This window comes from Canis aureus, chromosome 9 (genome assembly GCF_053574225.1).
Source record: "Canis aureus isolate CA01 chromosome 9, VMU_Caureus_v.1.0, whole genome shotgun sequence".
Lineage (NCBI taxonomy): Eukaryota > Metazoa > Chordata > Mammalia > Carnivora > Canidae > Canis > Canis aureus.
The window spans coordinates 73650755-73664439 of NC_135619.1; the positions used below are offsets into that span (position 1 = coordinate 73650755).

A 13685-nucleotide genomic window follows, 5' to 3' on the forward strand; every position below is an offset into this window, starting at 1 on the left:
CGCAGCACGCCACGTCCGCATCCGCCGGGCCTACGTGTACGCGTGCGCAGTGCGGCCCGCCTCCGTAGCCCGGTTGCTAAGCAACCTCCCCAGCCGCTCTACGCGAGCGAGCGATTCCCGGCCTTCGAAAAGTGTAGGCGGCGACCTCTGGGATCGCTATTCCCATCCTGCCTGAGAATTTGGCCACTTGAGACCTAATGCTAGAACGATAGTCCAGCTTTAGCTGCGCTGGGGACGCACTAAATGACTGTCACCGGGTACCTGTTCTTTGCAGTCTCATCCTGCAGTTGAGCATCTTCTAACTAGCGGGTACCTGTTCTTTGCAATCTCATCCTGCAGTGGCTTCTAACTAGTCTGGTATCCAGAGGTTGATTTTGTAATTTGTCTTTTTTTTTTTTTTAAGATTTTATTTATTTATTCATGAAAGACACAGAGAGAGAGAGGCAGAGACGTAGGCAGAGGGAGAAGCAGGCTCCAAGCAGGGAGCCTGATGTGGGACTCGGTCCTGAGACCGCGGATCACGCCCTGAGCCAGGGGCAGGTGCTCATCCGCTGAGCCACCCGGGCGTCCCAGGTTTTGCTTTTAATTTAACAAACATGTATTGACCTCAGGCACTGTCGCGGGTTTGGGGAAAATAAGGGTGAGTAGTGCGGACAAGGCCCTGACTTCTTGAAACTTCTACTCCAGTGAGAAATTGAAGGAACGAGTATGTGAACCTGTACAGGTGGAGTGATAAGCCAAGAGTGCCAGCCTTCAAGGAGCCCACTATGCACTACAAGCAACAACTCTCTATCGGTGTAGCGTTCTATGAAGCTCACTGTCATGCATTTGCTTTTTTCATTCCCACAACTACTCCGTAAAGTCAACTCTCCCTATGTTTTCCAAGTAATTTTTGAAATTCAAGAAGCAAAATAGATCCATTGTAAAAAAAAAAAAAAAAAAAAGTACATTAATCAAGTAAAATTTTAAATAATTCCTTTGAAGCACTTCCATTCTTCTCAATCCCCATCCTCCCCAGAATTAACCACTGGCCACAGTTGAGTGGCATCTTTTCAGAATTTCTGTGCATGAATTTGCAGACTTTCCCTATAATTGAAAATCATAGGTATTCTATTATTTGCTTTTTTTTCACCTAACAAGTCGTAGTCATCTTTTAATATTAGCACATGGAGCGCTACCCTAAGTTTTCTAACTGCTGCACAATATTCTGCAGTTTGGATATGCTCGCTTTTTTTTTTTTTAACCATTTCCCTATTAATGTTTCCTGTTTTTACTATTACCAACAATACTTCAGAAAATATCCTTGTGCATATCTTTGAGTACAAAGTGTTTCTGCTAGAACTGATAGAAGACATCTACAATTTAAATGTGGACCTATGTGAAATCATTTTCCAAAAACTCTGCCAACACACAGAGAGATCCATATAAGAATTCCCTTCCCAGGGATCCCTGGGTGGCGCAGCGGTTTGGCGCCTGCCTTTGGCCCAGGGCGCGATCCTGGAGACCCGGATCGAATCCCACATCGGGCTCCCGGTGCATGGAGCCTGCTTCTCCCTCTGCCTGTGTCTCTGCGCCTCTCTCTCTCTCTGTGACTATCATAAAAATTAAAAAAAAAAAAAAAAAAAAGAATTCCCTTCCCCCCACACTTGCATGGACAAAGGATATCTAATAAGATTCAGGAAAAGATAAAAACATAACAACGTGCAATTTTTAATTTCTTTATGCTTCTCAATCGTTCTCTCTTGTCCTTCCTTGAGGACATGTTCTTCTCCTCTGGAAAACTGGAAGCTTTCTCCTCTCGGAGCCCCTGGAAATGAGACCTGAACGCTCCCAATGCTGTCAGCCTCTCTCACATGTCCCCTACCCTCTGGATCTCATCTTGGCAGGAAACAAAAACGCCTGCCCAGGTGCACTCTACCCTCAACACTTCCTTCCTCCCTGTCTCCTCAAGACACCTCAGCTTCCTGCACACTCCTCCTTTTTCTACCTACCCTGCTTCTTGCTGCTCCCAGCCTCCTCCTTCCAGCCCCAGGGTGACCAAGTCTCCATGACTGCCTGTCATTTACAGGATAAATCCCCATTTCTTACCCCATATACAGTCTCCCTCCACCTGAAATCTTTAGGCCCAACCGTGTGCCCATCCCATCTTCCTCTTACGTCTTTCTGCCCAAAGTCATTTTGGTTTAGAAAGTTATTTTTTCTTCCTCAAATAATGTTTTTAATATATTTAACATGTATTAGTTTTAGTTACTGTAAATTATAATTTAAATAAATGTATTAAATTATTGTATAAAATGGATATTTTAATGTTTTCACTGCTATATTTAATATATAATCATATATAAGATATAATATGATGATGGGAATCCTGGGGTGGCTCAGCGGTTTAGCCCCTCCCTTCGACCCAGGGTGTGATCCTGGAGTCCCGGGATCGAGTCCCACATCAGGCTCCTGCATGGAGCCTGCCTGTGTCTCTGCCTCTCTCTCTCTCTCTCTGTGTCTCTCATGAATAAATAAATAATATCTTAAAAGGAAATAAATGAATGAAGGGTAAATATTTTTAAAAGATATAATATGATGTATTATGTTATATTACATTATAGTACATATTTGGTGGCTATTCTGTTTCCTGGTTGCACCATCCCCTATTTAATTGGTCCCCTACTGATAGACATCTGGTTGTTTCTAATAGTCTGATCTTTCAAACATTGCTGCAGTGATCAACCCTGTACATACATTATTTCCTGTATATTCATGTGTACCCAGAGGAGAAATTCTTAAACTGGAGCTTTCGAGTCCAGAGTTTCTACTTTGAAATTTTTTACTTCTTTTTTAAAAATTGAGTCAAGATCATTTAACATAAAATCAACCCTTTTAAAGAGTGGCATTAAAAAAAGTGACATTTAGTGCATTCACAGTATTGTGCAACCATGATCTCTATTTTGTTCCAAAATAGTTCTGTTACTCCAGAAGGGAGCCCTGTACCCATTAAGCAGTCTCAGAAACATGGTGTTAAGTGAAAGAAGCCAGACACTAAAAGCCACATGTGTACAGTATGATTCCATTTATTGGAAATGTCCGGAATGGGCAAATCCATAAAGACACAAAGTGGATTAGTGGTTGCGAGGAGCTGATGGAGTGGGGGTGGGGAGAAGGAGGAGTGAGAAATCCTGAGGACAGGGTTTCTTTTTATGGTGATGACAATGTTCTGGAATTAGGTTACAGCGGTGGTTGCACAACTTTGTAAGTCTACCAATAATTACCGAATGGTACATATTAAATGGTTAAGAATAATATGTGAATTTTATCTTAAAATAAATTGAAAAAGCCCCACATTGCTGGTATTATTATTGTTGATGGTGCTTTGTTGTCTCTGAAGAGCCATATCTAATCTCTACAGACTCCTGAGATTTGATCTCTCCCTTCTTCTCTCCTTGTGGTCTTTCCCCTTATTTGGGGACTTTGTCACATTTATCTTTCTCTTGCTGTCTCTTTCATGTGTTTCTTCTACCCCCTTAGGTTCTAAGCTCCTTGGGCTGCCAAACTGTCTTTTATTTCCCCTGCAGGCAGTCATTGAGTATCTGCATTTGGCAGGTGAGCTCCACCCCCATTGTTTCGGACTTTCATGGGCTGAGGGATTTTCTGCTCATTTTTACTATGGTCAAGTTCACTGTGGGCTTCAGGAGTGAAACTGTAAAGACCAGGTTGATCGCAATTCTGAAGAGGAGTGCGTTGCCCACCGTGGGTACACGCAGCCTCTGGGCTTTATGTAGGCAAGCAGGGACTGCTGGACTTCAGCCCTCACCAGGTGGTCCAGCCCATCCTCCTGGCATGCAGTGTGCATCTGGTACCCCAAGGCCCTGGGAGAGAGAGGAAAAGAGCTTCCAGAATGGAAGATCAAAGGATACAAATGGGGGACCTCAGCAGGAAGTTTACAAAAAGGGGAATTGAAAGATTTGGCCTAGAGCCTTGGTTCTGAAGCTTTAGCAGCACAGAATCACCTGCCTGCAGGTGATTGTGATCTGTTGAACCTCAATTGCCATGCCCCACCCGAAAGTAGCTGTGTCTGTAATTCTGGGATGGGGCTTGATAATTTGCACCTCTAACAGAATCCAACGTGATCCTGCTGCTGCACCAGTGACCATATTTTTGAGAACCACTGGCCTAGATAATTTCTCATTCTTTATTTAATTCTAAACAGACTAGGAAATGCTACTCCAGGAAGAAAAAGCAATTTATGGAACTGTGTCTCCCTACAGAGACACTCTCAAACATCACACAGGCACGTCAGCTTTCTCGGGTTGTGGCTGTTTGGTCTGGTCACCTGCTCCCCTGGACCACTCATGCCCTAAAAGACAAGAAGAAGAATTGACAGACAAGAAACAATAAGCTGTGAGCCCTTTGCCAGTCCAGCACACAGTGACCACACAGCAGCCAGGCTAGAGGCCGTGCTCCAGAGACGTTTGTGAGGGGCACCTGGGTGAGTTAAGTGACCGACTCTTGGTTTCAGTTCAGGTCATAATCTCAGGGTCATGAGACTGAGCCCCATGTCAGGCTCTGTGCTTAGCTCGGAGTATGCCCTCCCTCCCCCCTGCTCTCTCTCTCTAAGATAAATAAATAAATCTTTTAAAAAAATGCTTGTGAAATGGAACCATCCAACACGTGAGAGCTCCACTCTTGAAATTGCTTGAATACCTACCTAACTACAGCCACTTGAGCTTTTTGGTTCATTCTAAAACTGTTCCTCAGACAGTTCCTCCTGAATCCTAGCATAACTTTTCCCTATTTTCCAATGTCAAGAGATTTAGCCACAAGGCATGCTTAGCAGATATGTTTACTTCTGTTGAGCATCTTAATAAGTGTTCCAACCAGGAAATAGTCAGAAGTTAGAAAGAAAAATTAGAGATGACAGAAATTTCAAATGTGGTAACACTGGTAAGGTGGGCATGCACATCCAAATCAACCTAAAAGTAATAGAAAACAAATTCATTTTATTTTTATTATTTTTTTAACAAATTCATTTTAGAATAAACATATCTCAGAGGAAACTAAGCTAGCAAAGCTGTGAGATAAAGAGGACCAAGAAAAGCATTAGCCATTTAAATTAACATGAATAAATAAAAGTAGCTAACCAAGCACTATAAATGAGATCACAGTGTAATGTGTAACGTGGATGCAAAAATAGGTAAATTTCAGACTAAGAGAGCACATCTCTCAGAAAAAGGCATTCATAACAACAGATATAAAGTTTAAGGAAACGTTTCTTAAGAGGAGGATAGAAAGAATTAAAATTCAGCTGTTAAAGTGATAGAATCACACCAGGTGACCCCAGCCAAATCACAGGACCAATCTCCTCACTTCTGTAAAATGGGGATAAAAATATCCACTCCAAACAGTGGTTGTGCAGATTAAATTAGATGTCTGTGACGCACTAAACAAAACTGCTTGATTTTTGCCCAGATGCTCAAAAAATGTTGTTGACAAATCAAGAGGCCTCATCAACTGTCACCTGCTGTTACTCCTTCCTGAGAAGGGCAGGCCTGATTTTCAATGACTATTGAGCATCCAGGACAAACTTTAACCCTTGATAGGGAAGAATTAAACAGGCCAACTGACAGGTTGTAGAAGCCATGTGGCCTGTTGTTGGAGACCCAGAGAGGGTCTCGCTAGTGACCATCCTGGGCTCAGACCCAAGTCTGCAACATCCAACTCCCTGTGCTTCTGAGGCTCTCTTACATCTAAAAGAGACCTTTGTAAAAGCTTTGCAATCAATGTACATGCTTTAAGGGAGACACTTTTTAAAATTAATTTGTTTTAAGATTCTATTTTTGAGGGCACCTGGGTGGCTCAGTTAAGTGTCTGCCTACGGCTTGGGTCATGATCCTGGGGTCATGGAATCAAGCCCCACATCAGGCTCCCTGCTCAGCAGGGACCCTGCTTCTCCCTCTCCCTCTGCCTGCCACTTCCCCTGCTCATTCTCTCTGTCAAATAAATAAATAAATAAATAAGTTTTAAAAAATGAGTGTATTTTTGAGTAATCCCACATTCAAAATGCATTTCAAACTCACAATCCTGAGATCAAGAGTCTCATGCTTCACCCACTGAATCAGCCAGGTGCCCCAGGAAGGGCAAAAATTTTTTTTTAAATTTTTATTTATTTATGATAGTCACACAGAGAGAGAGAGAGAGAGGCAGAGACACAGGCAGAGGGAGAAGCAGGCTCCATGCACCGGGAGCCCAACGTGGGATTCGATCCCGGGTCTCCAGGATTGCGCCCTGGGCCAGAGGCAGGCGCCAAACCGCTGCGCCACCCAGGGATCCCCAAAAAAATTTTTTAATAAAGATTTTACTTAGGGGCACCTGGGTGGCTCAGTGGTTGAGCATCTGCCTTCGACTCAGGAGGCAGGGCCCTCAGACTAGGTCCTGGGATCAAGTCCCACATCAGGCCCCCCACAGGAAGCCTACTTCTCCCTCTGCCTAGGTCTCTGCCTCTCTCTGCGTGTCTCTCATGAATAAATAAATAAAATCTAAAGAAAAAGATTTTACTTTAGGGAGAGATAGGCAGCATAAATGCAAGGAGGAGCAGAGGGAGAGAGAGAATAACCAGCCAACTCTTCGTTGACTGCTGAATCTGTCACAGGGCTCCACACGGGGCTCAATCTCATGACCTTGAAATCGTGATCTTTTTTTTTTTTTTTTTAATTTATTTATGATAGTCAGAAATCGTGATCTAAACCAAAAATCAAGAGTCCAACACTTAACGACCTGAGCCACCTATGCAACGTTGGAAGGACACTTTTTAAAAGTCTCTAGAACCCACCGATTTGTTGTAGCAAATCAGAAGCAACATCTGAAAAATCCTTCTATTTGTCTATTTTTCTTTCATGTTGTCTAACAGCTTTGACATAGCACATACTGTACAATGAAGCATTTCATTTCTGCTCCACCCCCTCCCATTTCTTTCCTTTTTTTTCCCCCTGCAAATCAATTGGCAAGAATTCAGTTTCAACATTCAAAGTGTTTTGCTCTCTCCTTGTCTGTGTGCCTCAGGGTTCCAAGTCAAAACACAAAATATAAAGAGAAGGTTGGAAGATAGTTCAAGGAAATTGTTCCGGAAATAGACAATAGGCATAGGCCTGGACCAAAGAAGAGAGAACAAAAATCAGAGATTCAACCCCAAAGTTTTGGCCTCTGAAGAATGGTGTTCCAGAAAAAGAGGAGAATATCAAATCTCCCTCGGAAACATTCTTCCTCGGAAATGTTGCCAGAGTGGAAGAACATTTTCCTGAATTGAATTTAACACACGCTGAATTTAACACCAACTCAACAAATATGTATCGAACACCTATTTTGTGCCAGGCACTGTTCTGAGAACTTGGCATCCATGAACACGACGATGGAGGCCACAAGAGCGGCTTCCAGGAGCACAGGAACACCAAAGACTGTGGGCAGACCACCAGAAGCTGGCAGGGAGCCCTCAGAGCGAGCCCACCCTGAGGACACCTTGGTCTTGGACTTCTGGCTTCCAAAACTGAGAGAATACATTTCTCTGAGGTCCCCCAGTTTGTGGTTGAAGGCAGCCCTGGGGAACGCATACAGCATACCTTTATTATCATACTGAAGCTCCCAATGTTTAAACAGAATGACAGATTTTGCAAGTAGGTTAAGGCAAAGGGTCCATTGAAAATGCAAGGTAGCTGCCTGCACAAAAGGACCCCTCTCCCCAGACATGTAAAACCCTGAATAATAACTCTGCACCATTTGGTGCGGATCATGTACGGGTTTGGGTTTTCCTAACTCGGAGAATGAAAATGAGGACACCGTGAGATGGGGCGAGAACTGGCGGGAGCAGCTGCAGTAGCCCCGGCGCCAGGTGCGCAGCGTGGGGCTCGGCTGCTCCCTAGCGTCTGCGCCGGGGCACTGCGTCCGCCCTCCGCGGACGGGCCTCTGGGTGGCCTGGGCCCACCTGCCCACCTGCCAGGTGATCCTGGCCGCCCTCTCAGGAAGCCAGCCTGCGAGTCGGCCTGTTTGTGCCAGGGCCAGACCTCTGAGGGCTGATCTGTCCACTGAGGCTCGACGAACCTGGCTCACATCTCCTATGTGCCAGTCACTTGCAGGTGCTGCGGATGCAAAATACAGGTTGCTGCCCTCCTGCAGTGACGAAATAAGCAAGCTCTGGACCAGACAGCAGGAAAAGCAAGGATTCTGAGTGCGGGGGGTGGTCAGGGAAGCCTCCCTGAACATGTGACATTTAGGCAAAGACATAAGGACCTGAGGGAGGGCGCCTTGGCAGTGCCGGGGGGAAGCAGGTCCAGGAAGAGGGAGCAGAAAAAGTGCAGGAGCCCCAAGGCAGGAGCATGGGGTGATGAGCAAGGTCCAGGAGGGAGGCAGGGGGAAAGGAGCAGGTTGGGGTGCGTGTCTTTCAAATGGGTGTCGCTTTGGGTGTCGGGTTGCCAGGTAGGTACAGGAAGCCCAGTTAAAGGTGAACTTCAGGTAAACTAATACTGGTTTTGTTCCAAATACCGCACGGGACATATACAAAGTTATTTGCTACATCTGGCAAACATCAGGGCTGGACCAGAGAAGGGAGCGAGGGTTTGAACAGAGAAATTATTTGATCTGACTGGTTTTAAAATGCGATTTTGCAATTAGTTCATTTGTCCATATGATTCCCGTTTATTATTTTAAGTACAACCTACCCCACCCCTCAACATGGGGCTCAAACTCTTGACCTCAAGATCTAAGAGTAATTTGCTTTACTGACTGAGCCAGCCAGGCACCCCTAACTCCTGTTTATTAAATGCTTTCTATTCCATATAGTGCACCAGGCTCTGGACATTTAACCAAAAGCAAAATGGACAGGATGTCAGCCGTCACAGTCAGTTCCCTTTGCCCAGAGGGCTCTACCTGTTTTGGCCTACACTTATGCATTCTTGTCCTTCAAAACACGGCCAAGTGTCTCAGTCTTCAAAAACCTGCCCGACCCTTCACCCCCAGCACCATTTACCAACATGCCTCCACTCACACTCACTAACACCTGTGTTTGCTAAACTCTGGGCTCCATGAGGACAGGGTCAGGTCTGTTTTATTCACAGCTGATTCCCTGGGGTTAGGACACTGTCAGACTTAATGAGTATGTGTTGACTAACCCTGATTCAACAGCCTTCCTGGTGGTGGGGTGAGCTTCCTAACCTCCCTTCAGTAATCTGTTAAGATCAGCTAGACGGGGCTTCTGCTGTTTGCAACCAGAGACCCTGATCTACACCCACCGTTTTGTTTTGAGGAGTCAGACCAGAGGGATGGACAGTGTGAAAAGCTGGGGCTCCCTTCTCCTACCCCTGGAGCATTTGCCACCGCAGCACAGGATATCAGAGCCTCAGAGTCGGAAAGGCCTTGGGACCTGCAGATGGAGGAATCAAGTTTTGTCTTCCCAGCATATTTTTTACTCTTTTTTTTTTTTCCAAACAAACATTATCCCTTTGAATTGGGTACTGTAGGTTGCCCACCCAGCAGCTATTTTATGATTTATTCAAGTGCTAGTTAACAAGAGAGGGCAAAATGAAAACATTTTCCAGACATTTTTAATAAAGGGTGGGTGGGTGAGGACTGTGGCTTACCCACTCGAGGAAACACCGACGAGCCATTTAAAATGACATTTGTAAAAATAAAATAATAAAATAAAATAAAATAAAATAAAATAAAATAAAATAAAATGACATTTGCAAAAAAATAAAAATAAAAAACAAAATGACATTTGCAATTGCATAGGAATATAAGGATAGAGTATTAAGTACAAAAAAAAGGGATAAAAAAGCTACATTCTTTTTAACGGGGTTGAATTGGATGCCAAATATATATTTTAAATACACCTGCGCTGTGAAAAAACATTGTCAGGGAAGACCCCAGCGGCCGTTGGTACACGAGGTTCCCGAGCTGGAAGGATTCTCAGAGATAAATCAAAATAGCATCCATTCGCAAGGTTTGAAAATGCTGCTCCCGAGCCAGCCTCCCGGGTATAATTTGCATTCTCCGGTGAAAGCCTCCGACTCGCAGTGAGAAGCCACCTGCCTTCTCTTTAAAGGGCCTCGGGGTTTTCCTCTGGCCAATGGGGACGGCGGCGGGATGACGGCAGTTGCACGGCCCGGGGAGGCGCAGGGCGCGCGGGCGGAGAAGCCTTGTAAGGTCCGCGGAAGCGCCCCCGCCACCGGGTGGCCGGTTAGCTCAGTTGGTTAGAGCGTGGTGCTAATAACGCCAAGGTCGCGGGTTCGATCCCCGTACGGGCCACGGGAGCAGCTTCCTTTTTCCCTTTGCTTCCCGTTTTCAATTCACTTTACAACTTAAAATTTTTTATTTTACTTGTCAATTTTTGTTTCTTAATATGCTTTTCGAGGGCTGCGAGCCGCAGAAGCGTTCCGGACTCGACCCCGAAGTTGGCGCGCGCAGCCAGGGGGCAGAAGGGTCAGGATCCCGCGCGCGTTGCTCCCTCCAAATCCCCGCACGCTCGCTGTGCACACCTTGCAGCTGCCAGCTGGGTCTTTTCTTCCTCTTCTCTTTTCTTTTCTTTTCTTTTCTTTTCTTTTCTTTTCTTTTCTTTTCTTTTCTTTTCTTTTTTTCTTCTTTTCTTTTCTTTCTTTTCTTTTCTTTCCTTCCTTCTTTCTCTTTCTTTCTTTCTTCTTTCTTTCCTTCTTTCTTTCTTTCTTTCTTTCTCTTTCTTCTTTCTTCTTTCTTTCTTTCTCTTTCTTCTTTCTTTCTTTCTTTCTCTTTCTTCTTTTTTCTTTCTTTCTTTCTTTCTTTCTTTCTTTCTTTCTTCTTTCTTTCTTTCTTTTTCTTTTCTTCCTTTCTTCCTTTCCTTCCTTTCCTTTCTTTCTCTTTTAGGATGCTCTCGAATGCCATCCCGGGTTGCTTCCTAATGCAAAATTTCTGTGGGCCCTGGGTGCCATGCCTGGGTGCCAGTGGTTAGGCTTGAAAAATCCAGGCCTGGAATTCATTCATTCATTCCGCGCGTGCTTAGGGAGCGCCTTCTTGCTGCACGCCCTTCGTGACTCCGTGACTCCAAGAGGGAAGCAGAACAGTAAGAGAGAGATGCAAATCCTGCCCCTCCCTGGAGACAAGGACCAGCCGGACTGCCATGTTTTCAGTGAGGTCTTCTGGTTGTGGAAGCATCTGGAAACCTTCTCTTGCTGCTTTCTTGCTTTTCAGAGAGGTCTCAAGCTTCGCATCTTTTTCCTTCTTGGTCCTGCAGTTTGCAGTCAAAAGGCAGCTGGATGATTTCTCACTCGCGGTTCAAGAATCCAGGTGCAGTTGGGCATGTTTAGTTTAACATGAAAACCAGTTATTTTACGGTGAATGCCATTTTATATCAGGGTCTAGCAGGAGCTCTAGCCGTGTTTGAAAAATATACAGGGAGAACATCTGCTAAGCCATTCATTCTTTTCTCAAATATGTGTTAAGCTCTCATGGAAGTCGGTAATAGCTCAAAGCTACAGACCAGAGGACCCGAGGCCTTGGCAAGTGCTCAGTGTGGAGTAAAAGTGCTCATTGAATGCCAGGGATGGGACCCTTGTTCTAATGAACACTTAGAAGGCGAACCTGGGGCTGCTGACAGCGAGTATCGATACTTTGGATGTCATGTCTTGGATATACATGCCAGGCACCTTGTTAGACCCAGCAGAGGAGGAGCTAGCTGTGAAGGCTGCCCTCAGAAGCTGCACAGTGTCCTAAGCAGGCCTGCGGTGGGGGGGGGGGGGTCCAGAATACACCCGCCTGGTATAAAAATTATTTTCAGCAGATGCCATATGAATTCCTGAAAAGTCTTATCTGCCTAAAGGTAGAGGCTTCTCAAAAAAAATAAAAAAATAAAAAATAAATAAATAAAGTAGAGGCTTCTCAAATTATTCAAAAGAATCCAATTGTCATAAATCTCCTTCCCTGAGAGCAATCAGGAAAAATGGTCTCTTGTCACTGGAGAGAAGTTGCCATCATATCTACACAGGCATTGTCATAAAACTGTCCCATCTCCCACCTACTCTGGTAAAGGGCCATTTATCTTTCCTAAAAGGTATCTGTTTCCCCATAAGTGCCCTTCCCCTATTAAGATTGTATATAGACCCCACGTTCTAACTGCCCCTTAGAGTCACATTTTTCTGTGAACTCCATAGGTACATGAATAAAAATGCATGATTAAATTTTGTTTTTTCTCTTGTTAATCTGTCTTTTGTCGCTTTAACTCACGGACTCTCTAAAGACTGAACCTAAAAGCATAGAGGAAAAGTCTCCCTCCTCTCCCCAGACAGGCTCAAAAAAACCATGATGACATGGGGGTACTCTGTTCTAGACAAGGAGGGCAATTCTTGGCTTAGCGGTCAGAGAGGACCTTTCTGACACCTAAGGATGGGAGAATGAGAAAGTCTTTCTTTCAAGGTTTAAAAAAAAAAAAAAAGGACTAAGGAATTGAAACAAATTCCACAAATCTGATCTTCTCTCTTGGCCAGTCCTTAGTAAGGCCACTAATGAATTAAGTTAGAGCACTGCAGGAAGCTTAGTGAATGTTGCATGAGTATTGACCACGATGATGATGGTGGTGGCCCTGTGGAGAGAAAAATGATCAGAAGCTCCTCAGGCATCAGCCTGGCTCCCCAGCCTCCCTCACTTGAGAGCATCAAGACACTCATTATATTCTACTGTAAATGCCAGTTCCCTCCTCCTCTTCCTGCCTAGACTGTATAAGAAGGCAGGACAGCCCTGAAGGCAGGCGTGGGACTCACCCAGCAGGCACTTAATAACTGTTTGTCAACCAATGGCCCCACTGCGCTCTCTGGGGAGGAGAGCTAAGAAAGAAGCACACACCAGCAGTTACAGGACTCAGTGGGAAAGACACACAGAGCCAGGAGGGTAGAGAGGGGAGATTGGGAAAGGTTGGGCTATAGAAGAGGGAGTGGTGGAGCTGGGATGGATGGTACTGAAATGTGGAGAGGGGTGGGGACCTTCCTTCCTTCCTTCCTTCCCTCTCCCTCCCTACCTCCTTCTTTACCTCCTCCCCTCCCTCGTCCTCCCTCCCTCCCTCTCTTTCCTTCCTATTCCTCTAGGCATCATTCACTCTGTAATCCCGTGCTCTGGGCCAGGGCCTGTGCTGAACATTGAATAAAATACCATCTTGGCCCTTAGGTACATCCAGGGTTCCCAGGGTTCTCCTGGGAACAATTTGGGGTTGAGTTCACCCTTGTTAAAAATGCACACTTTGTGTGTGGGGCGGTGCAGGGGTGGCTCAGTCCCTTGGGCATGAGAGTTGATTTCTGCTCAGGTCATGATCTCTGGGTGGTGGGATGGGCCCCCCACCTCCTGCTCCACGCTGGGAGTAGAGCCTCTGCCCGTCCCCCCTTTAAAAAACTGCACCCTTTGAGGAGGCCTGGCCAGTTGGTGGAGCACCTAACTCTTGATTTCAGAATCCTGAGTTCAAGTTCCACGTTGGGCATGGCACCTACTTTAAAAAAAATAATATAACTCATTATTTTTAAAAAGATTTTATTTATTTATTTGAGAAAGAGGGAGAGAGAGAGAGACTGTGCATGAGCAGGGGAGGGGCAGAGAGAGAGGGAGAAGCAGGCTCCCGGTTGAGTAGGGACCCTGGGATCATGACCTGAGCCGAAGGCAGCTGCTTAACCAACTGATCCCTGAGACACCTAGGC

General features: G+C 45.3%; 1 long non-coding RNA gene and 1 other non-coding gene across 2 annotated transcripts; both read left to right on the forward strand.

Moving 5' to 3' along the window:
• The first annotated feature begins 8 nt into the window (after positions 1 to 8).
• LOC144321176 (uncharacterized) lies at positions 9 to 7810 on the forward strand. The gene is made up of 3 exons (XR_013386941.1): positions 9 to 309; positions 3520 to 3594; positions 7051 to 7810. It is a non-coding gene; the product is annotated as an uncharacterized LOC144321176 (long non-coding RNA).
• A 2400-nt stretch (positions 7811 to 10210) lies between these two features.
• On the forward strand, positions 10211 to 10284 carry TRNAI-AAU (transfer RNA isoleucine (anticodon AAU)). Its single transcript has one exon. It is a non-coding gene; the product is annotated as a tRNA-Ile (tRNA).
• The last annotated feature ends 3401 nt before the right edge of the window (positions 10285 to 13685 follow it).